The sequence below is a fragment of the Falco punctatus genome (assembly GCF_963210335.1).
Source record: "Falco punctatus genome assembly, chromosome: 5".
Lineage (NCBI taxonomy): Eukaryota > Metazoa > Chordata > Aves > Falconiformes > Falconidae > Falco > Falco punctatus.
Genome location: NC_137584.1, coordinates 54,555,970 through 54,578,385, shown reverse-complemented (window position 1 = coordinate 54,578,385; position 22,416 = coordinate 54,555,970). Strand labels below are relative to the sequence as shown.

At 43.0% G+C, this 22,416-nt stretch overlaps 1 protein-coding gene across 24 annotated transcripts in view; it reads left to right on the top strand.

Annotated features, from left to right (window-relative positions):
• Window positions 1-22,416, top strand: part of EYA4 (EYA transcriptional coactivator and phosphatase 4) — a 221,513-nt gene extending 199,097 nt beyond the window's left edge. For all 24 annotated transcript variants that reach the window (XM_080388354.1, XM_080388353.1, XM_080388344.1 and 21 more), the window contains one exon: window positions 1-22,416. This exon is cut by the window's left edge and continues 10,282 nt beyond it. The gene's annotated coding sequence lies outside the window, so the exon portion shown is untranslated.

Here is a 22,416-nt window from a genome sequence, read left to right as displayed (position 1 = left end):
ACATTCAGTCATGTATGTTTGGCTTTTTCAGTGTAATAAGGCTGCCCAAAGAAAAGAAGACTGCCTTGTTTTCTAAGACGTAAGCAGATGCTTATAGCACTATCGGCAGTCCCAAACCAATAGCTGTGGGAACAGCCGCTCGTTTTGCCTGCTTGCAGCCATTTCTTCAGATAAACTGATCTTGCCTGCAAAAGACTCCTTCTGTTACTGCTCTTCAAAACACAGAAATCATTACAACAATTGTCCATTGAGAAAACTGTCTCTAATAAGGGACAAAGCCTAGCAATGAGATGAGTGAAAGGCCAGTTCAGTGGCTTAGAACCCATTGCAGCAATGTTGAGAGCTGCACTCCCTCAGCAGCTCCTTGCAGTGTGCTGTGGCCCAGATGTTCAAAGCTTGTCCCACCTTGGGGATTTTCCTGTTTTGGGGCTCTCTGGATGCTTTCACAAGTGGAAGTCATTTGGGTCTTTCTTCCAAAGTTATTCAGCAGAAGTTAGGTAGGTGCCATGTGATTTGTGAAAAGCCATATCAGATCTAATTAGACCTACTGTCCATCAGGTCTAGCCTGTCTCTGACAGGGACCAGCAGCAGGTATTTCAAGGAAAAAGGAAAAACTTTCAGTAAAGATGAAGAGGTCGTGACCCATCTTGAACAAATTTCTTCTAGTCTTGCAGCGGCTACTGGTTTAAGAAAGCAAGCTGGCTACTTGTGTAACTTCCTACTTGCACTGATGGAATTGATGGTATTAATATTCATCACCTAACCCTAAATTTTTCTGAAACTTGTCATGCTCCTTCCCGCAAAACTTCACTTGGCAGTCAAAATTACAGGTCAGGTATAATGTTTCGAAAACATATCTCTTTCTGTTATTTATTTGTTCTCTCGATTTTATGTGGTATTGCCCACACAATATTAAAGGGGAGGAGGAATTGTGGAAAATACGGAAAGTAAAGTAGCTAATTATTGACTACTTCGATCAATTGGACATGGCATGTTGAAAAAGGGTAGTCATTCCTGGAAATGGACACTGTATTTTTCCTGGCCGCTTCTTCCTACTCCCACCTTTCCTGAAGCAAATTATCTTCTACACTGTGTAGTGCATAGCTGTGCATTCAGCAAAGATGCCTGGGGCAGCTAAAACAACATTTAGATATTTCGCTCTTTCTTGCCCCTTGCTGATGGAGTATCTCCGTTCATACAGTATTCTTATCATTTATTTTGTTGCTAATCCCTAACACACTTTTTACTCCATTTTGTAACTATTGTGCATTAAAAATTATCTTTCTCCTACTTAACTGTAATCAAGAACTTCCACTATTTTAGGATTATTGTTTTCCTTTTAAAAACAATGCTAACCATGTCTTTCTATTGATGTGTGTGCTAGCTGCCTCCAGTTAATAGACAACATCGGATCCAGGGATTTAGACAGAATTCCAGCTGTCTGATGATGCCCCTTACAAAGTCTGAGGGGTACCAAGGGATAACCTTTTCACAGTGGTTAAAGTTTAGGGGTTAAAGGATTAAAAAAACATTTTGCCTTGGAATTAGCCCACCTTTGGGACTAGTCAGGCATCTCCCTAGGATGTGGCAATAATGTTTTGGAGGCTGTTTGAAGAGAAGAGTATGCTGCACGGCCCATTTACTGAGAAGTAGCGAGTGTCTGAGAGAGTTACTTGAGAAAACTTCCTGGAATTGCTATCTCTAAAGCTGACTGTCATCCAATAAACTGAGATCACACATGTGTAACATTACCAAAGTGTCAGCTCCATAGCATGCTATCTGCAGTGAAGTTTTCTCAGAGTTGTGTAAGCAGTCTTGTGATTTGCTTGAGAGATGAGAGGAGACATGTGCACCGTAACATTTGGCCTCAGCTGTAAGATGATGACTTCAGTGATGGTAGACAATCCAATAAGTACATTTGTTGTTACAGTACACCTCTCAGCCAGGAAAATGCTTCTGCTGTAAGCCAAATTTATGTCTCAGACGAGTCGCATAATTTATCTGCAAACCAGACCAGACCTATTGTTGCTCACAGAAGTAACAGAAAGAGCCTTCGGAGATGGCAGGAGTGTGGTCCAGAGAGTTTGTGCTGCAGCGTGTGGGGCTTTTCCAGCTCTCAGCGTGTTAGAACAGGCAGAGATAAAGGGGCAGATTGGGATCTCTGTGACTTTATCACCCTGTGCTTAGCAAGGCAAGAGTTGGCCATAGTCATATTCCCAGGAGACATTCCATGAGAGCTCTGGAGCCAGGACTGGATTTTCAAAGAAGCCAGGAGAAAAAACAGTTTTTTCACTGAATGAGTTTCCTTTCTACTGAGGTCATAGCATATTGAGAGTGGGCAATTCTACTATCTACAAAATGTTCCTGCACTCCCCCTAGCTTAAAAAAAAAAAAGAACCAGCATTCCCATGCTTTGTGCAAAACAAATTGTCAGCAAACTTAATCATACAATCATACAACCATAGGTTCATACAGGCTGCAAAATACCTTTAAGATCATAGAGTCCAACTGTTAACCTAGCACTGCCAAGTTCATCACTAAACCATATCCCTAAGTGCCACATCTACACATCTTTTAAATACCTCCAGGGATGGTGACTTCCCCCTGATTCTTAGCCATAAACACTCAACCTTATCACCACCATCATTAAGCTCTAGACAATCAAAACACTCCCTGACGCGCAGGAATAACCCGCCTCCTCCCCTTCCTTGCCTGTCCCTTCTGAAGAGTTTATAGCCATCCACTGTAGCACTTCAGTTGTGTAAATCATCCCACCATATTTCCATGATGGCAACTATGTCATGGTTTTCCTGATGTGCAATGGCTTCCAGCTCCTCCTCTTTATTGTCCATGCTGTGTGCATTGGTGTAGATGCACTTCAGCTGGGCTACTGATACACAACCTTTTTTGGGGGGGAAGCCCAGCCCTAACTCCTACATGATCTTTCTTAGGTGCTTCTGTGGTTTCTAACACATCAGTAACCCTTGTGTCTTTGCTGCTCCATGGACCTCCATCCCCTAGTTCCACTAAGTCAGTAGACCGAAGGCCCTCGCTCTCACACCATCCCTCAAACTTTTGCAAGCTGCCCCCAGGCTCACCTCTAGTGAACCTGGTATTATTCCTTTTGCCCCTCAAATCTAGTTTAAAGCTCTTTCAATGAGCCCTGCTAACTCCCGTGGAAAGATCCTTTTCCCCCTTTGAGACAGGTGTATCCCTTCTGTTGCCAACAGGCCTGCTATCATGTAAACGGATCCATGATCAAAAACCCCAAAATTCAGCCAGTGACACCAGGCTCAGAGCCAGGTACTGATCTGCTGGCTCTTCCTGTTTCTTTCCTCACCATTCCCTGCAACTGAAAGGACAGAGGAGTGCACTGCTTGTGCCTCTGATTCCTTAACTAGTTGTCCCAAGGTCCTGATGTCTCTCTTGATTGCCCTCGGATTTCTTGTTGCAACTTCATCACTGCCTACCTGAAAAATCAATGATAGAAATAATCTGAAGGCTTTACCAAAGTAGGAACTTCCTCTTCACATCTTTAACCCAGGCCCCAGGGAGGCAGCAGACTCCACTAAGAAGTGGATCTGGTCTGCGTATTTGGCCTTCTGTTCCCTTCCGAAGGGAGTCTGCTATGACAGCAACCCGTCTCTTTTTCTTTATGGAAGTAGTTTTGACACAGGACGTAGGCTGGCTTAACCTTGGTGACACCTCCAAGCTAGATGAACCATCATCCCTGTTATTGTTCAGTTCCACTTGCAGACCCTCATAGCTATTGTGCAAGGGCACCAGGGAAGGCTGGGGTAGTCACAGAGGAGGTGCACCTGCTGCACTGGGCGGGAACCTGTCACCATTGCCCCCTATTCCTTAAGTCACTGTGTTCATCCAAGTGGAGGGAGGACAGAGAATGCTGCATATGTGTCCTGTCTGCCTGTGGGGCCTGTCTCAGGGAAGGTAGGGTGCAGCTCCAGCAGTCTGATACTCCAGCACTCCCTGATACTCCTCAACCTGCTCCCCCCTCACTGCAGCTCTGTCACTACGTGGAGGAGTTCCTCTCCCCAGGCACACCTCTGGCAGGAGTGCTCCCTGCTGCTGTCCCATACTGGCATAAGAGCAGGGCACAGCTGGCAGCCCAGCACCGGGGTGGCTATGTGTTCCCGCCAGGGCTCTCTCTGGGCAGCTGTGTCAGTCAAGTAACTAAGCGGTTAAGTAAGCTGTGTCTCTGTCTTCTTTTGGATGCCTGTTTGAGTTCACAAATTTTCTTTGTATTGATTCATTCTAGGAGAAGCAAATGAAATGGAGCTGGTGGGCCAATCTTGTAAGTATCTGACACCCTCAGATCCCCCAGACCTCGGCCGTTTAAATAGTAGGCTTAGTATAGCATTATTCACAGTAGCTGATGGTCTCCAAAAGGCTTTGCCAGTGCTATTACAACTTTCAGCATACTTCAGTTCAATTGATCAAGAGCATATGTTGGGTTGAGGAAAGATGGGATAATATTGTTTCCTGAAAAATAGGGTACTACCGAACGCCCCTCTTCTCCAAAGGTTTCTAGCTATAGTGGCTTCTCAGTCTTTTCTACTACTCAGTATTTTGGTAAAACTGGTGGAAAGAACAGCAAACCAATGTGGGCTGCAGTGTTGCAATGGCAATCCTTCCAGGGTTCCTTTAAAAAAATTCATAGGTTTTGCCATGTTTTTCCATTGCCTGTTTTATTCTTGGAACTGAATGAAACTTATTGGTAATAGCAGAAATCTAAATGTTCTGAAACATGCAAAAGAATTTGTATTTGTAGCATGTAACAAACTTTTCAACATCTGCCTCAGTGGAAGACATCCGTACGAGTTTTGTATGAATGTTTTGCAGGTCCCTAGATCCTTTGACCTCACCACTGTTCAGACACTGACACAAGTCACTGTCACACAATGGCAAGCAGATTATAGCTTTTCATTTTGGAAGTAGAACTGATCTTAATAACATAGTGCTCCAGCACAAGATTTTGTGAAATGCTTCACCATCTCAGGCACCAAAAACACACTAATGGAAGCACTGACTAATGCACGCATTCACTTTCTGGACAGACTAGTAGTCCCAGATTGACATGCTATTAATGTTGGTCAGAAAATGCCAGTTATCTTTCTCAAAGGTGATTTGGACTACATGTGGAAGAGTCCTTAAAAGTCTGGGGAGAGAAAAGGGACTGATAAAATAGACATATCCAGAGATAGATTTCCTTCCAGGTGTTAGGAAAATAACACCAGGAAGGAAGGAAAGACCTTTGCAGAAACCTTTTTTGTTGTTGTTGTTGTTAAAACAAAGATAAACTAGAGGGACTGTACCGGCTTCACCCTGGGAGTCCCTGGGGTGGTGCAGGGGAGGACATGTGACATGGGACCAGCTAATGGAGGAGAGACACTAAGGGAGAAGAAGAGGTTGGGAGGCATAGCCCCTCCTCACTGCCAAATTGAATCAGGCGCACAATGAGCTTTGGGATGTAACTGGGGTAGGAGAAGCACGGAGCAGAGCTAGGACAGGGCTGAGGGCTGGTACAGATCAGGGCCTGAGATCTGTATAGTGGTTATTGCAGCAGCACTCGGTGTTTGAGCTATTCCTGAACTGCTGTGCTGCTTGAAAGCCATTGTCTCCTCTAGCTATGAGCTGCTTTTGAGATGGAGAATGACAACCTCCCTTTCTGCCTCACATTGAACACCCCCCAGAAAAAAACATGAATTACTTCTCCTGTCACTCAGCCCCTGGTAGCAGAGATGAACCATAATGGGTGACAGGTGAACAGCTATGTGATTGTCCTTGCCTAGAATAGTGAAGCCTATGAATATTTACATTACACCATCTGTCCGCATTTCCCCTTTTTTCATATAGGCTGATCCCAAGCAGATATTGCTGCGATTACTGTAACTGTGATTCTCAATACCTGAACTATGGGAAGTTTTGCATGTGAATGTGAAACTTCTGCTGCTCAAGGGTCTATCGTTTATGACCAGCTGCATTTTGCCTGCTGCAGAAGACAGGAGGTACTGCTCATGTGCTCACCTGCCTTGCACCAGCTTCTCATTTCTCTGAGCTCTGTAGCAGAGCAATTGCTGTCTTCAGCTCACCAGTTGAAGGGAGTTTCCACGGTTCTCTGCATTGGTCTGATACCCTGGGGAGACTGATGTCACAGCACAGAGCTCAGCAGAAGTCATTTCAGACTGGTTTTGGGCCTGTGTAGGTCCTGACCCAACTGGCTGGTAACTGTAAGGAGCAGGGAGCCTGTGGCCCAGCAGCCAGCCCTTGTCCCCATCCCTCAGGCAGTGGTAGCAGGGTGGACAGGCGCCCTGAAGGCTGGAGAAGAGGGAGCAATGCTCCCTTGCCTGACAAAGCACAGACTGATCACTCCAGCTCAGCGGGTGCCACAGACTGGTCCCACTGCTGCTCCCCAGCCTCCGGCCAACAAGTTTCTCCTCCAGGGCCAGCTTATCAAGCGTGGGTTGTACAAACACACAGCTGAGTGTATTTCAAGGGAGAACAAGACTAACGCTTGCTGTGGCTGTGGCTTGTGCTGCTGTAGCCGTGTTTTCTCTGGCTGCTGGTGGATACGCCGCGCTGCGGGGCAGCCGTCAGCGGGGAGACACCGCCATCTCCCGACACCGCGTTGCTGGTGATGGAGTGCTCTGTACCCGCATCTCCTGGGATGCTGTGGGGAAAACAGCGGGGCATAATGTACCTGGAGCTGCAAGGCTGGTTCACACTCACGTTTTGGTTGCAGGGGGGGTTCAGACACCTGGCTGCAGGCAGCCTAGCAGCCAGCGGTGGGAGGTCAAGCTCCGGGCTGGTGAGGCAGCCATGGACTGATGTAGAAGTTACCAGAGACGACACAAGGAGATAAACCGAAATGCAGCTTGGGAGGCGTACTGAAGTGCTTCTAGCTGAAAACTGAGTAGGCTGTCACAGGCCATACCTGGCACCACCATTAACAGCAGGGTAGACAGGAATCAGTAAATTCTCTGTGCCTCTTCCTGCCCACACTCTCTATCCACACACCTGGACCACCTTCCTGAAGGAGGGAGGCATTTAAAGGAGGCAGTAGCGTCATTTTCTCCTCCAAAATGATGCGCTGTAAATCAGAAGAAATTCATGCATCTTTACGTTTAGCTGCTAAAAATACCACTCCCAATCAAGCAAACCAAAGTCTGGGAGACAGAGACGCGAAAGTGCGGCTTTGCCGATGCATGCGCTGCTCCAGCACAGCCGACCAGCTGTGGGATGTCGGTGGAAGTGCGGTTTGGTGTTAAACTGAAGGCCAGTAATTCCCAGCCAAACCACCAGGGGTCATTCCACTCTTTGTCTCCACTCGAGACCAGCTTCTCAGCACAACAGCACTAGCAACACCTCTCCCCTTCCCCTCTCCCTTCCGACTGCCTACAATAAACCTACACTGCAAATAAGGTTGTGTTTAGACAGGAAAGTGGTGGGAACTTCATCTGAGTAAAGACAGGAGGATCTGTCCCGGTGGAAAGGCTTTTGAGTGGTTTACAGTATTTGCCTGTAATTGTACACATTCCTTGAGCAAATCACATCCACTCATTTATTATCCATGCTAAACATCGCAGTAGGTCTGGTACACAGGTGTGTCACTCACCCTGCTTCAGGCTAGAGACATCAGTGATGGAATGTAATTTTTCCACCCAGAGATCAGTTATGTTAACGCAACGTCAAAGGTGGCTAGTTTGAAGAGATGGGGAGAGAAGGGAATATGGGAGGAAAAATAAGCTGAACAAAATGTTCACACAAACTTGGAATAAAATTACCGAGAACAGGTGTTTGCTTTCTTCCCTGATGTGTACAAAACAGAGACGGATTTTTGGTTTTAATAATAACTTTTATTTAAAATTTAAGTACTTCTCTGGCTAGTGATGGTTTGATCTAAAAGGCATCGAAATCAAAGGGGACTTTCCCTGGACTTCAGATCATGCCACATGTGTCAGCTGGATTTATTTGTCATGGGAGTAGTAATGAGGAATAGATTGTTTGAGGCTAGAATACCTAGGGCTTTGCTTCTGGTTAAAGCAGGTTACACATCTAATAAATGTGCACCTCCTGACAACTACCGTGAGTGTTTTCCACATTAATGCAAGGTGTTTGAGGCCCAGAATCCCACAGGAACAGAGGTGAAAGTGCAGGGAAAAGTAAAAGCTGCACACACACTTTTTTATGACTGTATTTCGTCTCATACATGAGCAATGCAGTACACAGGATTAACCTGCTTTGGGCAAAGAACCGAGTGCTAAAGCCCAACCATACCCACCAGAAGGTTAACCCCTTCTTTCCTGGCCTTCCTCTGTACTTCACCAGGAAAGGGCAGGTCACTCTTCTTGTGTTCCTCTCCCCCACCCCCATCTCAGAAGAACGGCTAGAAAGAGAGAGATATCCTCAGTTTCCAATGTATATCAACACATTCTCACAGCCTTAACGTTTATTTGGTATAACAGGCTCTGGTGCCTTCGTCCATCTCTGTCCAGCACTTACACAGATAATGTAGCCTGAAACCTTTAATGGATGCCTAAGATTACACCATGTCGGCACTCACTCCCTGGCTTGTCTGAAAGTTTTTCATCATCTTGGCCAAGAGTTTCCATTCTCTTTAGCCCCCAGAGACACCAGGCAACCCCTGTGCAATTTATTGCAGTTTATAGTTTCTCCACATGAACATCACTTCCAAAATATTCATTAGAAAAATTAGTCATTTACAATAAATGTTACATTTTTACAAGAAAATGCAGTGATTATTCATTAAGCATCTGGATTTTTTCAGCACCACTTCCTAATGGGGATGAGCCTGAACTGGAACACCTGATCTAAACCTTCTTCTGACTTTTGGAGAATTTCATATCCAAGTTCCTGAAGGCTGGGATTGTCTTCATTTCAAGTCTTCTACAGCTCTGAGCACATTGTTGGCGCTTAACAAATAAACAATAGTAATCCAAATCTGGACCAGAAATTAATGGCTAGGGTGTATCTGTACTTTACAAAAAATGTATAGATCTTCCATGTTACCCATGACACATGAAATGCAATGCCTTCTTTCTTTTGTAACCACAAATGATCGCTATTAGAAAATATAACCTGCAGCTCACAGCTCATGGGGTTGCCAGGGAAAGCCACCATCCTTCATGGTAGCTCCAGCCATAATCCAGAGGTGTGAATTGGGGTGGTGAAGTGGCTTTTACACAGGCACCACAGTGCAATGATAACATGAACTATGTCAGCACTTGTGCAAAGCCCACCTGGGCTGGGGCCCAGCCTCTGGCCAGAAGGCATACCTAGCAGGGAAGGAGCAAGCTGCACGCGATGGTACAAGGGAAACATGAACTAGTGGCTGTGTTGCATCACAGAAACCGAACCAGCTGCCTCACTGATTCCCAGCTCTCAGAAAGGACAGAGAAGGTGGCTTTCCCAGGCTGGATTTACAGGGATATAGCTTCACATCAGCACTCTTGAGACAATGAGCACTTCATATAAGGAAAGAGCTCTTGGGGAGCTTCCCCTTGCAAAGTTATCACCTGCCAAAACCTTCCGGCTAATATCACTGCTGCTTTACATGAAGAGTGCACCAGGGGTTTAGGCCACTGTTTGGAAGTGTTCAGATTTCTAAACTAAAAAAAGAATGACAGAAAAGCATCTCACATTGTCCTCCCTCATCAAAGAGAAGTGCCCATATTTAACAGGGACAGGCCCAAATGCAGTAGTACAGTAGCATTTATTGTAATTTGTATTACTTTGGTCCAAAAGCTATACTATTTTTTCCTTAGTGTCTGCTTTTGGGTATTTGGCCTTCTGTGTGCTTCACAGTGGAAATGAAGAAATAGTGAAAACTTCTGGCAGTTTGCAAAGAACAGAAGGAGAGAACATAGATGGAAAAGCGCTCCAGCAGAGGTGGAGTAATGGCAACTGATATGCAAGGGGAAGTTGTAGGAAACAATGCAATCTAACTTGTTCCAGCTGCCTGAGCAATCACAGGGACAGTGCCAGATGTAATATAGCTCTGGTTAGCATGAGCTGAAATGTGGGATAGCCTCCAAACACAAGGACAGGGAGAAGAGAAGCAGCAGCTTGTTTGTGAACAAAAGACTAAACTATTTGGTTGCTAAAACACAAGCAAAGGAGGTATCCCCTCCTTTTGCCCCATGTGCAAATCACATCTAATCTGGGTAAAAGACAAAGGGAAAAAAATAATCCAGTTTGTGGTTGTGCTGAATTCATATGATAAACATTGGAAGTTGTGCTAAATGGGGAGGAGAGCTTTGGGTGTGTTATTTTGGTTGTGCAGCAATTGAGTCCAATGTTTTAACAAACTACTGCTGCTCTGTTTGAGAAACTGCATTTTAAAATTTTTGATCAACCAGTATGATTCACAAGAGAACAGCTCTGAAAGCCCCTCCATTAGGTGTAGGGTACATTGATGGTCTGTTCTTCCCATGATTACACCATAGGATGGAGGGCCTGAGTTACCTTGGGACCTAAGGTACAAATGGCCAAGGACTATGGTAACTGAGCCCAGCCTATGTGGCCAAGAAAGAAAACAAATACTCTTATCCTGAACTCCCTTCTACTGATATTTAATCTTTTCTATCTCCAATAACTTTATACTATGTTCAGTCACGTCTATGACTATTGATTTTACTTTCCCCCAGGCCATTTAGACAATGAAAGAAACCCAGAAGGACCACGCAGATCGAATACCTTGTCCGTCCCATCACCCCCCATTGCCTGCTTGCGCCTGTTCCCCAGCCTGTGAGAGCACAGGCAGAGCACAAAGTGGGCAGGGCAGGTAGCAATTTCAGTGCTTCTCTAGAAGTGTTTTGCAAAAGACCCCTGCCATAAGGAAGGATCATTCTGCCTTGGTTTCCAGAACACATTAAAAACTACCTTTAAGATGTCTCCATTTTTAACATGCTTGTGTTGTCCTACCCATGAGGGTAGGATCCAGCTGTCCAATTTGCTCAAAGTAGCAAATCAATCTGTATAATGTGGTTTGAAGGAAAGGATGCTGGTTTGGTTCACTGAATTTCAAAGCCACTTGGCAATGATTGCCATTATTGGTTTGTATTAAAGTGACAAAGTAGCAGGAGGTAAGAAGCATTATTGTCCCTATTTTACAGAAAGAAAGGAAGACATGGGGAACCCAGACAATTTAATTACGCCAGGGTCTTGGTCCAGCTCCATCTCTGACACAGAAGTCACAGCTCTGAGGAGAGCAGCAGGCGCTCCCTGAGCCTGCCACTCATCACAGTCTCCAACTAGGAAAACAGGGCAGAACCAGATCACTCAGCTTTGCAAGACAGTTTAAAAAACTCTTAAAAGCAGAGTTAATCCTTCAATGTAACAACAGAGTGGACTTCAAGACCAAAATCTCTACTCTATTCACAGTTTCTGAGCGCTGCGATGGTTGTCCTTCCTGCAAATATGATCAATTATCATATACTTGTTAACATTTATAGATGTTGCCACATAATGTAGATATGGCTGTTCCTTCCCCCACAGCCACAGTCTATTTGAGGGATAAAAGCTGTTGCCTTCTTACAATCAAAATGCCATCAGTCTTACAAGTATCAGATCTGCGTTGAGTTCTTGTCGCAGAAGCACTTTACATTTATCACCTGGCATGTGCCACCTCTGTGCCCTTTTTACCAGGGACACCACTTCTGTGAAAATATTAATAAATGACAAATTGCATTTGTGTAATCTTGTGAAATGTTTTGACTACTAAAGTTGTTCCATAACAGTTCATTAAAGGACACATAAAGTATTTAAGTTTACATTTTATAAAAAGATCAGGAATGCTTTGGCTGATAGCTTTCTTTCTATTGAGCATCTGTTTCCTATTTTTTTAACAGCTTACAGCAGTGGTTGGCCAGTTCTGAACTAATAGTTGATCTTAACTGGATCAAAACATTGTAATTTCTTAACAAAGGTTAGAGAATGTCCTTCTAACACAGCTTCCTATGGCTGCAACCAGCAATGTCTGTGCATCAACATCTGGTTTCAAAATATTAAAAATGATAAACACTTCCAGATACAATCCATCTGGCCTCCCAAAATTCTACATCTGCATAATTTTGCTTTCCTTTTAAAAACCAAACACAGACTTAGCTTGGCCCAGCTACATTGCTGAAGAATCCTCCTAAGTGCGGGGCAAAGCCTGTGGTTGAGTTTTGTTGGAAGCAGCCATCTGTATCTGGCTGACTGTTGTGTCTAACATTGGATGTATTAGTAAGTGATAAGTGGAAATTCTTTGCTTGATTAGCATACAGTATCTGATTGAATCAGAAGGGAGGCTGCAGTGAAGAAATCATGGTGAACTAAAGCAGCAGTGAGGTTTGCAATGCTGGCTGTGATCAGGATTTTGAAAGTTGTTTGTTTGTAGCCTGTCTGCATCACATCAGTCCCCTCGAAGACAGCACTGAACCTGCAGGGTTGCTGCCTGGTGCAAATGTAGTCATGGTTTGTAATTCACTGCTTCACTCCAATGTCTCAGGCTTTCTTAAGCAGCATATTCCTTGGCTCTAAAACCCTGCAGACACGTCTTCGACACTGCAAGGGTCAGGGCAGTGGAAGGGGGACCACCCCTCTCCCTTTTGGCCAGAGATACTTCCTGTGGGATGGCTGCTGCTGCTGTGACTAAACAACTTCAGACAACTTCTTCTGGCTTCTCTCCCCTTCTTTTTCATTTTCCATGCCAATTCAAGGAGTTCTGTACTGTTGAGTCCCTGACTGCTTTACCCAGATGGAAAGATGATTTCTATTTCATATGCACAGAGAAATAACAAGTCATTCTTATGCAGATAACTGTGTGCAGAGTATGAAATGTCATTGGTTTCAATTGCTTTTAATTAATGATGTTACTTAGCATTCAACATTAAGTTTATAAAGGAATGGTGAAATTAATAATAATGTATGGAAATTAATAGAGGTATGGGAGATAAGTATTCCAGGTTCAAAGTCAGAAGTTCATCTTATCATTTTTTTTTTTTGTCCCCCTCAATGGTCCAATTTGCAATGAAACAGTGTTTTTCCCTGAACTTTTGAAAAACTGAACCGGTTCCACTGAGCTCTGAAGGCAGGACATTGAACAGGCTTTTCACCCAGCTGGAATGCTCCAGCTTAATGCTGAAGAGGTAATCGAGATGGGAATTAACACTTCTTTCACTCTGCCAAGATTTTACTGGCTCTAATAAGACCATCTTTATGTTAACAACAGGAACAGACGGCCTTTTTCAGACCAGGAGAATGTCCCAGAGAAGTCACTGCAAGGATTCATATTTTGACTTGGCTATTGGTTCACAGATACCTGATACCCCATGGTCTGTTGCACAATATTTCAAATTAAAATATACTGAGGATCATGGCCATACCCTGGATGGCATGGTTGATAACATCAGCCATGAAAATGTGAACCACATAGATAACAAAACCAATTATGGATGTTCATTTCATTATGGAAAAAAATCTAGTGAGGCCAGCCAGTCTAAATGTTTCATTCCATTGTCATGCTCATGAGCTGCATATACTTCTAAATTCAGTTTGAGTCCAACTTTCCTGAGTAAACCAGAGACAGCAAACACCATCCTAACACTGTACCTAATCTCTCAAGACTGATGTGGCTGTTGCTAGCGTTTTCTGTAGTGACAATGCCTTGCCAGGTGCTGAGGAATAAAAGCACAGTCAGATCATATACTAAGCTAAGTAAAACAAAGGTCTACAGCTGCACTAGTTATATATCCTGCTGTTGTGATCTCTTAAATGTAACTGTATCCATAAATATGTGCCAAGTCCATCAGCAAGAAGATGCCCTAAAATGTATGGGAATGACAAATCAATGAGAAAGCCCACAGCAAACTACAAGCAGCTGGTGTCTAACAACCCCGCATCGCCTGCAGCAGCCACTAGAAAGCCAAGGCAGAGAAGGCAACTCTTCCCTTTCTTGAACGAGATCCGTGGCAGCTCCTTTTTTCACTGTTCATGGCTAGAGCTTCCTTCCCTTTCTATCCATATTTTGAAAGAAATTCAAGCAAATCTTACCTTCATTCTGAGAGATGCTGTAGTTTAATCATGAAAATTATTTTATTTTCAATTTAAGCAGCCAAAATAGAGTTACCTCAACCGCGAAAGAACTTTGCAGGAAAATGTAGGTGTTGTCTTCAGTTTCTTAAAGATCCTGAGCTGCCAGTCACAAAAGACAACCATCCCAGTAGTATCCCTGTGCCACACTGGAGTTTAATCGATTTGATCTTTTGATAACCAAACAATTTGATAATTTGTTAGCCATACATCGTTCTTAGGGTGGCAAGTAACATCACCATATGCATCATCCCTCATTTTCACCTCCTACAATGAACACTTTTTTAATGTCAGTCTTCAAAGTCTTTCCTTCTTTCTTCCTCTTCCCTGTTTTCATCTCCCCTGAGTTTTTTGTCTTGCCTTTTCTCAGAACAATTTCCTCCTTGCAAACCCAGTAGTTTTGCTGTCATAAGGGCAAGTGATTAGACAGAGATAGTCATGACCCTTTTGTTTCTCATCATCAGCTGAGGAAAAAGAGCTCTTAAGATGTCTGGGTTAATTTATTTAAAATTGTCTGTAAAAGAAATCAGAACCAAATTATGTTCTCTGGGTTTTTTTAGGAGGAGGGAGTAGATACCTAGTATGTTCTTGAGCTGTGATGCTGCTTCTGAAGACCTGCTATTCTGCCTTATTCCCACTGCTCAGAGGTGCACAAGGTTCCACTCTCCCTGGCTTGGCTGGGCAGCCATTTCAACATAAGGGAAATTTCCTGAGCAAAACTCCTGTGGGTATGAAAAGCTAGTGAGGAGTGCAATGGCAGTTGTCAGCCCTGTCAGGGAGGGATGTTTAGAGTCCCTAAAAAGGAGATACTGAGGGCTGAAGCTGGGGATGAGGCTGTGAGATGAGTCAGGGTTCAGGATTCCAAAGTAACCAGAATTTTAAGCAGTAATTTCATTATTGGTGTGAGGCTGCAGAGCCTGTCTTCCCACATGGAAAGCAAAGGTTTCACCCTGTGATTCCTGAGAAATGCCTTTGCAGTAGTGAAGCAGTTCTTGCCCTTACTTTAAGACAGTCAGTCATTGGAAAGAAAAGATTTGGAGAAGGCATTTCAGGAATCCCAATACTTCTATAATTTTAAGACACAGGTAAAATTATTAAAAATAGAATCAATAAAATGTTAAATTGAATAATGTAATTTTATTCCTAAAGGCTGCCTCACAGATACCTTTATCTATTCGGCATGACTTAAAAAAAATATGATTGATATGCATAGAGTGCCTGGAGTTACAGACCTACTACAATTATTTTGCTTGTGTAGACACTTAGATAAAACCAAATTCATTTGAGATTGTTTGGCCAACTTTATGGTCATGATTTTTTCTGGTGAAAAATTTTGCTACTATTCTTGTTCAATGAGAAAAGGATGCAAAGGCTATATTAGATGCTTTATTTGGTATCAGAGAATAATCAAGTACACTGCATATTTGATTGCATTGACCTTGGAAACAGGAGTCTGAGACTTACTCACTGAATCAAGACAGTGAAACTTTGGCACAACCTCTATAAGAATAAATGTTATCAACACAGCTTAAATACTTCAAAGAAGCTCTATATGAGGCATAAATAATTGCATAATTCAATGTAACAAACAAGCTAAGAAAATCAAATTGCTTCAGCAAATTTGGTTTTCCTAGGCAGCTCACAAAAGAAAAAGAACCAAATCAGAAATCATATTATTTGCTATTACTTACTCTCTAGCTCTTAGAAGGTTTCTTTCCCTTTATTAAGCAGAAATAGTTGAGTCAGAATCTGTTTTGTTTCTGTTGAGACTAATAGCAATAGCATGATTTCCATAGTAGGGAAGCAAATCCATTTTGCCAGAGCAATGCTGTAAGAACTTATCTATGCTCTCTGACATGTAGATAAAATTAGCATTTACTTTTCCTATCTGATAGAATTGGTTTAGTATGAGCTTCTTATTGCTTTGGAAGGTTTCTTGGTGTGACCTCAAGATCTCTGAAGAGTAATGGCCTAAAATTATGTCAAATAAGGCTGTCTGAAAATAAAAAAAAAACAATAAGAAAATTACACTGGCTTCAAATTCTTCTGCTAAAGTGTCCAGGTTAAATTCTTCTGCTCAAGTGTCCAGGTTACCGCAAATCAATTTTAAATTGTGCAGAAGCATTTAAAAAATAACTAAATTGCCTCTGTAGTTGGAATTTCCACAGTCTGCTCTCACTCACACTTTAGTCAATAACTAAAGGCTGGAAGGCAGAATAATATGAATATATATCAGAAAAAAATTATTTCCAAGCTATACCTCAGAGGAACAGGTTACATATGCAAATCTACAATTCAGTTGCTGGGAGATTTTATGGGTGCTCATGGGTATGAATATTCAAACCGATATTAAGAACTAAAGGTCTTAGCTGTTCAGTGATGCACTTAGTTAAGCTCTTCAGTTCCAATTTAGTAACAGATTTCTGTCCATTCCATTTGTATTACATGTTCCTTCAATTGTACAAGTTCAGTCTTATAATAAAGGAATGTATTTCCTCCTCTGGGTAAACATGTAACCTCTTAGGGATCATTTACACTTGAAAATTATCTTGGCACAGATGCAGGTGGGAAACTAAACACAGTAACTATTTTTGTGTAATTCCACATGTAGATATTGTTACTGCACATTAAAATTGTCTGCTTATGGGATTATTCAGGAATGTTGATCCAGAATTGCTGTTTTGAAAAAGTGTTTAGGTGCAATACCACATTTGAAAAAGTCCTTCTGATCTATATTCAAGTCACATAAACCAGAAGAGAAGTCAAGACAGAGAGAAGAAATTGGGATGCCCGCATTGCCTAGGTTGGCAGAAAATCATTAACAGAGATGCCCAATGCCCAGTGAAGCCTCGATGCTTTAATTCCAAAAGATTTCACTCATTTTAGCAGATTTACTTCAGCAAGCATGTACCAGTGATGAGATCAGAACCATGATTCCTTGAAACCAGCTCCACTCTCGCCTACTTGCATGTTACCTCTCCTCAGGATAGCTAATAGAGGCAAATGAGAAAGTAAAATTACATAAATACAAATTAAATATCATATTGACCACTATACTAAAGTAATCAAGGGCTGTGATTTAATCTCATGTTTAGAGGCAATTGCTTAGAAAGGTGAGGAGGGAATTCCCTTGCAACACTCAGCTGGTCCTGTCACTTGTCCAGAAGGTTCCTGCTCCTTCCCCGCAAGCACGGAAGATTGATCTTATCTGAGGACAGACAGCGGAATCAGATCAGCTCTCTGTGGTGTGAAAAGGGTTGCTGAGATTTCATGTTGATGAATCTCAATTGCGTGCTTGTGGTCAACCCCTGGACCAGATGAATGAATGATACCTGCTGGCCTTAACCACTGGAAAACAATGCAGCTTTCAAAATGCTCCTTTCCTACAGGGATCCTGGAGGACGGTGTGTTTCACAGTGTCTTCTTCAGCTTGTAGCCATTCCAAAATGCTAACACTGACTTTGGGCCTGTCCTGGTGACTGCATTGTCTGCAGGCATTTAGTAAACTACTGAGAAGTCCTGCAGAGTTGCAATTAAGGCTTTGCAGATTATTGTTGGTCACATGTACCCTTCTTCTGCCCGTTTCAGGCAGGAAGAGTAACAGGAACATTTGTGTTTGCTTGCCTAAAAACAAAAACCTCTTTGTAAAAATATAAAATATGGAAACAAGCTGACTAGTGAAGTTTTAAAATACTGGCTGCAAATCAAACACAAGAAAGGTATTGGTGAAGGCCATGCCACACACAAAGAAGAACACAGTGATATTCAGCTTTGCAACCTTCCTTGGGTTGTGGAAATAAATCAAGCTTCTTTTAGACAAAATATCTTCACAACTAGACAGAGTTCTGCTTTGGTTTTGTATCTTAAATGTAAGCATCAATGTAAAAGGGCATCGGTGAATAAATAAGCTGTACATTTGCTTTTTGTACAAAAAGACTGTATTTTCCTAAGGCCTATCCCAACCACATCACTTGACAACACCCTTTACAAATAGTGTCTCCTCTTAAAAATAAAAAAGGATCCAATAATATTTATATGGTCACTCTTGCTTAAGATGCTGCTTGCTCCTACAAAGTACAAAGTGATAGACTTACAAAACTAAGAGTTGTACAATAAATTGACCTTGACCTCTACAGGTCAAATTCATCATTAGCTTAACTTGTCCAGAGAACATGCTCACAGCAGCTATTGTTTTCATTGCTGAGTGCTTGCCTAGGCTGAGACTGTGGCAAATTTTAAATCTCAATGAGGTGACACTAGGATTATCACGTAGGTAAATATATGCCCAAAATGTAATCTTTACTCTCCATTAAGAAAGAGTTAAACAAAATGTTTGAATGGAAAGTTTAATAACAAAAGGCATTTATGATGTTTACTTAAATTTTCCGGACCATTAAGTCTAAATTGCATGAGTTATTGGATGCTATATCTGGCCAAAAAATCTTTTTGACCAGTCTAAGTTTTACTACATGTTGAGCTGCCAGCATCCCTATTGGGAAAAAAAAATATTTAAAAAAAATCTGTGGTCAAATCCTAGTTTTCTCAGTGAAATCTGGATTCAGAATAGCCATTCATGCCAGAAAGTACCTTTTGAAGTTTACATTAACATGGATATTTATTTATTTTCCCTCTGTAACAATGACAGTGGTTGAGATAAACTGTTTAATTCTAAATAGAAAACACATCTGCTGTTCCTGCATTGTTTGTGGTTGCTGGAGGGGTGACAATTTAAACCAAGTAGCACACATGACATTTTAAGTGAGATGTTGTATGAGGATTTGCAGCTGCTGCACTTTCCTATTTTCTTCTCGCCTGACAGTACTGTTCCATTGCAGGGCCTGTAAACCTTTCCATCCCAACACGGCTCTCGAAAGGAAAGTTTATGCAGATACTTTCATATGTGCATGCAGAAATGCATACATGTGACATTTTTGACACGATCATTTTCATTTCTTTTCACAACAAAATATGAAGTGCATTTTCTACACTGACCGGGATGTCTGTGGCCAGCACAGCCCCGAGATGATCGAATTAGGCCAGACTTTGCTAATGGCTAGGTGACAATCAGGTGTCTCAGAACACCAAGAGCAACCATCAGCTGAATCCTGACCCGACGGCATTGAACATCATGGTCCACTTGGGGATCCAGTGTGTTTGATATACCCCTGGGCTGTGATTTGTTTGGCACTGAAGAGCTGTGAGGCCAGTAATGAGCTGGCCCCGTTCTCTCCAGCAACATCTCCATTATCTCAAGGCTGCTGGACAGTGTTAAACAAACAGAAAGTGATGTAGGATTGGACTGAGCAAGGTACTTGGAGGTTAGAAAGCCTGGCCCTGCTCTAGCCAGGGAAGCTGTGAAAATGGGCACAAGCGCTGCCCCAGCTCCCCGCTAGTATCTCCTCTTGTCTTCACAGGCTTTAACGTGGGGCATTATGTATCCCCCACCCCAGGTAAATGATGGCTGAGTAACAGACTTAATTCATGCCCAAGAGGCTCAGAAGCATAAGCCCTATTCACAAAGCTGGGCACCTCTTGAATGACATTCTGCAGTGCCAGCACCTAAACTAGGTTTAAATTTTTTTTTTTCAGTTTCCTATAGTGATTTAGTCACAAGGACACATTGCTCCTTTCAGGTTAATTGACTTGGCCCTGAATAAATGGGGGTTACATTTCTAAATCATCTTGGCAGTTTGGAAATTTTGCCTGCTCACTAGGCCGAGACAGTGAAACTCCCTGTTTCCTTCACTCCGGTGTTTCTACACTGCTTTAGGTTTTATGAAACCCAGGGGTTTGACAGTGCAGTAGTGCAATCCACTAACCATAAAACCAGCATGGGCTGATATTTGACTCCTATATTATGGCTGGAGAAACTAAAAAGTTCCGAGCACTGTGAAAAGCTTGGGTGAGCGTCTGAAAGAAAGTTAGGGCCCACGGAGCTCCCAGTACGCAGCCTCCACTGCATTTCTGCTGATTTTTACTTTTCAGTTCAAAGGGTATTGGTATTTGATTTTGCCATAGCTTGATGAAGAAGAGGCTTCCTCTTTCTCTTCTTGAAAAATCCTTCCTTGGATCTGAATGGAAAGTTATGACGTTTGCTTTGCCGTTTTTGGATAGTGTGGTTCCTCCTCTCTGTTGTCCCAGCAAAGCAAGAGCTTCTCTTTGGAGCTTATGAAATGCCTGGACCTAGAGCAAATTGTTTCCCTTGGGAGGGACTAGATTACAACAAACTGCAAATATTAAAGAAAAAAAAAATTCCCAGGGAGGAGCCTCAGTATTGACCTCCAGGTCACCTTCCCCTACAGCCCTCTTTGCATGGTACACACTGAACTTTGTCCTGTGCTGCTAATGTGCCTGGTCCAGTTTTCAAAAACGAAGTATAAACACAGCAGCCAAGTGCAATCTTAATATAAATGTGCTGCCTCTTCCTCCGGTTACAGTTGTGAGAAATTGTTTGTGTTTTAAGAGGGAGGATGGGGAAATTGGTTCCCAGGTTGGGCCTCGCTACAGCCACGCAGGCGGGGAGGAGAGAGGCCAGCTCTGGCGCAGGGTGCCTGCACACACACTCGCCTCCAAGCGCTGTTTGCACGCTGACAGGGATGTGCGGGCCCATATGGTTTCACAGGGTCAAGGTGTGTTTGGGGTTTTTTTGCAACACTGGCCCCCACACAGCAGCCACAGAGAGCGAGGCCACAGTTTTCTGTCAGTTCAGGGGATCACTGGGCTGGCAAAGAAACCACATAACAGCTATTCAGCAGATGAATTCAAATAATGCCACAGCACTTGGGTGGCCATATTTATACTGGGCTAGCCAGGAATGTCAGGATTTCAGCATTCAGAAAAAATGCACTTCTGGCACAAACTGTCTCTGTCATTTCAGCTCCAGTCCTCAGTCTCAAATGATCCATATTGTTAGGAGAGCCTCAGTGTTTGGACTAGCATGTGTTTCCCCACTGCATAGCTTTTGGGAGTAAGGAAATCAGCCCTGCTCAGCCATCCTCTTCAGCAGTTCTTCTTTCCTCTAAGTAAGCAATGGCAAACATGAGATGGGAGAGAGATACATCTGAACTCCTGCAATCTGTCACAGCACAGCATCTCCTGAGCACAGGCTTTTTACCCTTGGATCTATCCCATCTCTGTCTGCACAGCCATATTTCAAGGATTTGTCACAGGTCACATCTGCCAGCAATCATGTGGAAGAAACATAGAGAAACAGCCATGCGCATTTGCTCCACTCTCTTCCTCCTGCAGCCCTCCAGTACTCTTGACAAACGAACAAACTCCCATGCTGAAGACAACCAGCCTAATCCCCACCCCACAGAAGCAACTGAGAAGCTACCATGAGATTCATCCTATGGGATCAGAAACCTGCAAAACCCACTTGCATAGGTGGAGGTGAGGCACAGCTCCCCAAAAACTTCAGCCCAGCAAGGAGGCTTTGAGCACTGCACCGTGAAAACTGTTTTAACACTCAGAAGTGATGTCTAGGAAGAGTAGTAGGGGATTTTAGACTCGTTCAAGACTCCTGGACATCTGGCAGGCCAGGGGAAGCAGATGTGCACTCCCTCCTACCTAACTGCTTCCTGCTTCCGAGCCCTGGGCCTCCTTGGCAAGGCAAGAGCAGATCAGATCAGCTGAACCAGTACTCCCCTTAACTCCAACAGCTCCCGGCAGTATCAATTTAATTGCACTTGAGCTCTACAGCTCATTTACACATTAAGCACAAAGTCTGGTATACTTTGAAAGCCTCAGATTCAGTGCACATGTGCAATCTACCTGCATATCAGACATCTCCTGGGAGAAACATGTTCTTCTGTACTTAGTTTTAGGCCAGGAAATCCCAGGTACGAATATAGGAGCCCTGATTATGGTTAAAATGGACAAGTAAAGATACCCCTGTAAACTGAAAGAGGAGTAACATCTGCCTTTCAGAAGCAAAAGTAGATGAAAGTATGGGTCTTCCAGTCTCAATGCCCTGTCCAGTTGGACTATGGTCCCAGGACTGCTTTTTCAATGTTATTCCATTTCTCTACGCTGTCCATACAATAGCACTATGGGACAAAATGATCAAGGAAGTTCTATTAAAAAAAATAAAAATCTAACACCCTGCTTTAAAAGAACTACAAACTTAAATATTGGAGTACCAAAATCAAATAATTCCAAGTTAGGATTAATTTGGTCTTTGTAAGTGAAGTTCTGCTATCATATAAATACCAGCTCCATAAAATAGTACTGATGTTCCCTCTGATCATTTAGGAGCATTAAGTACATGCGGAGAAATCTCTTACTACAAAGTTTTCTAAAATA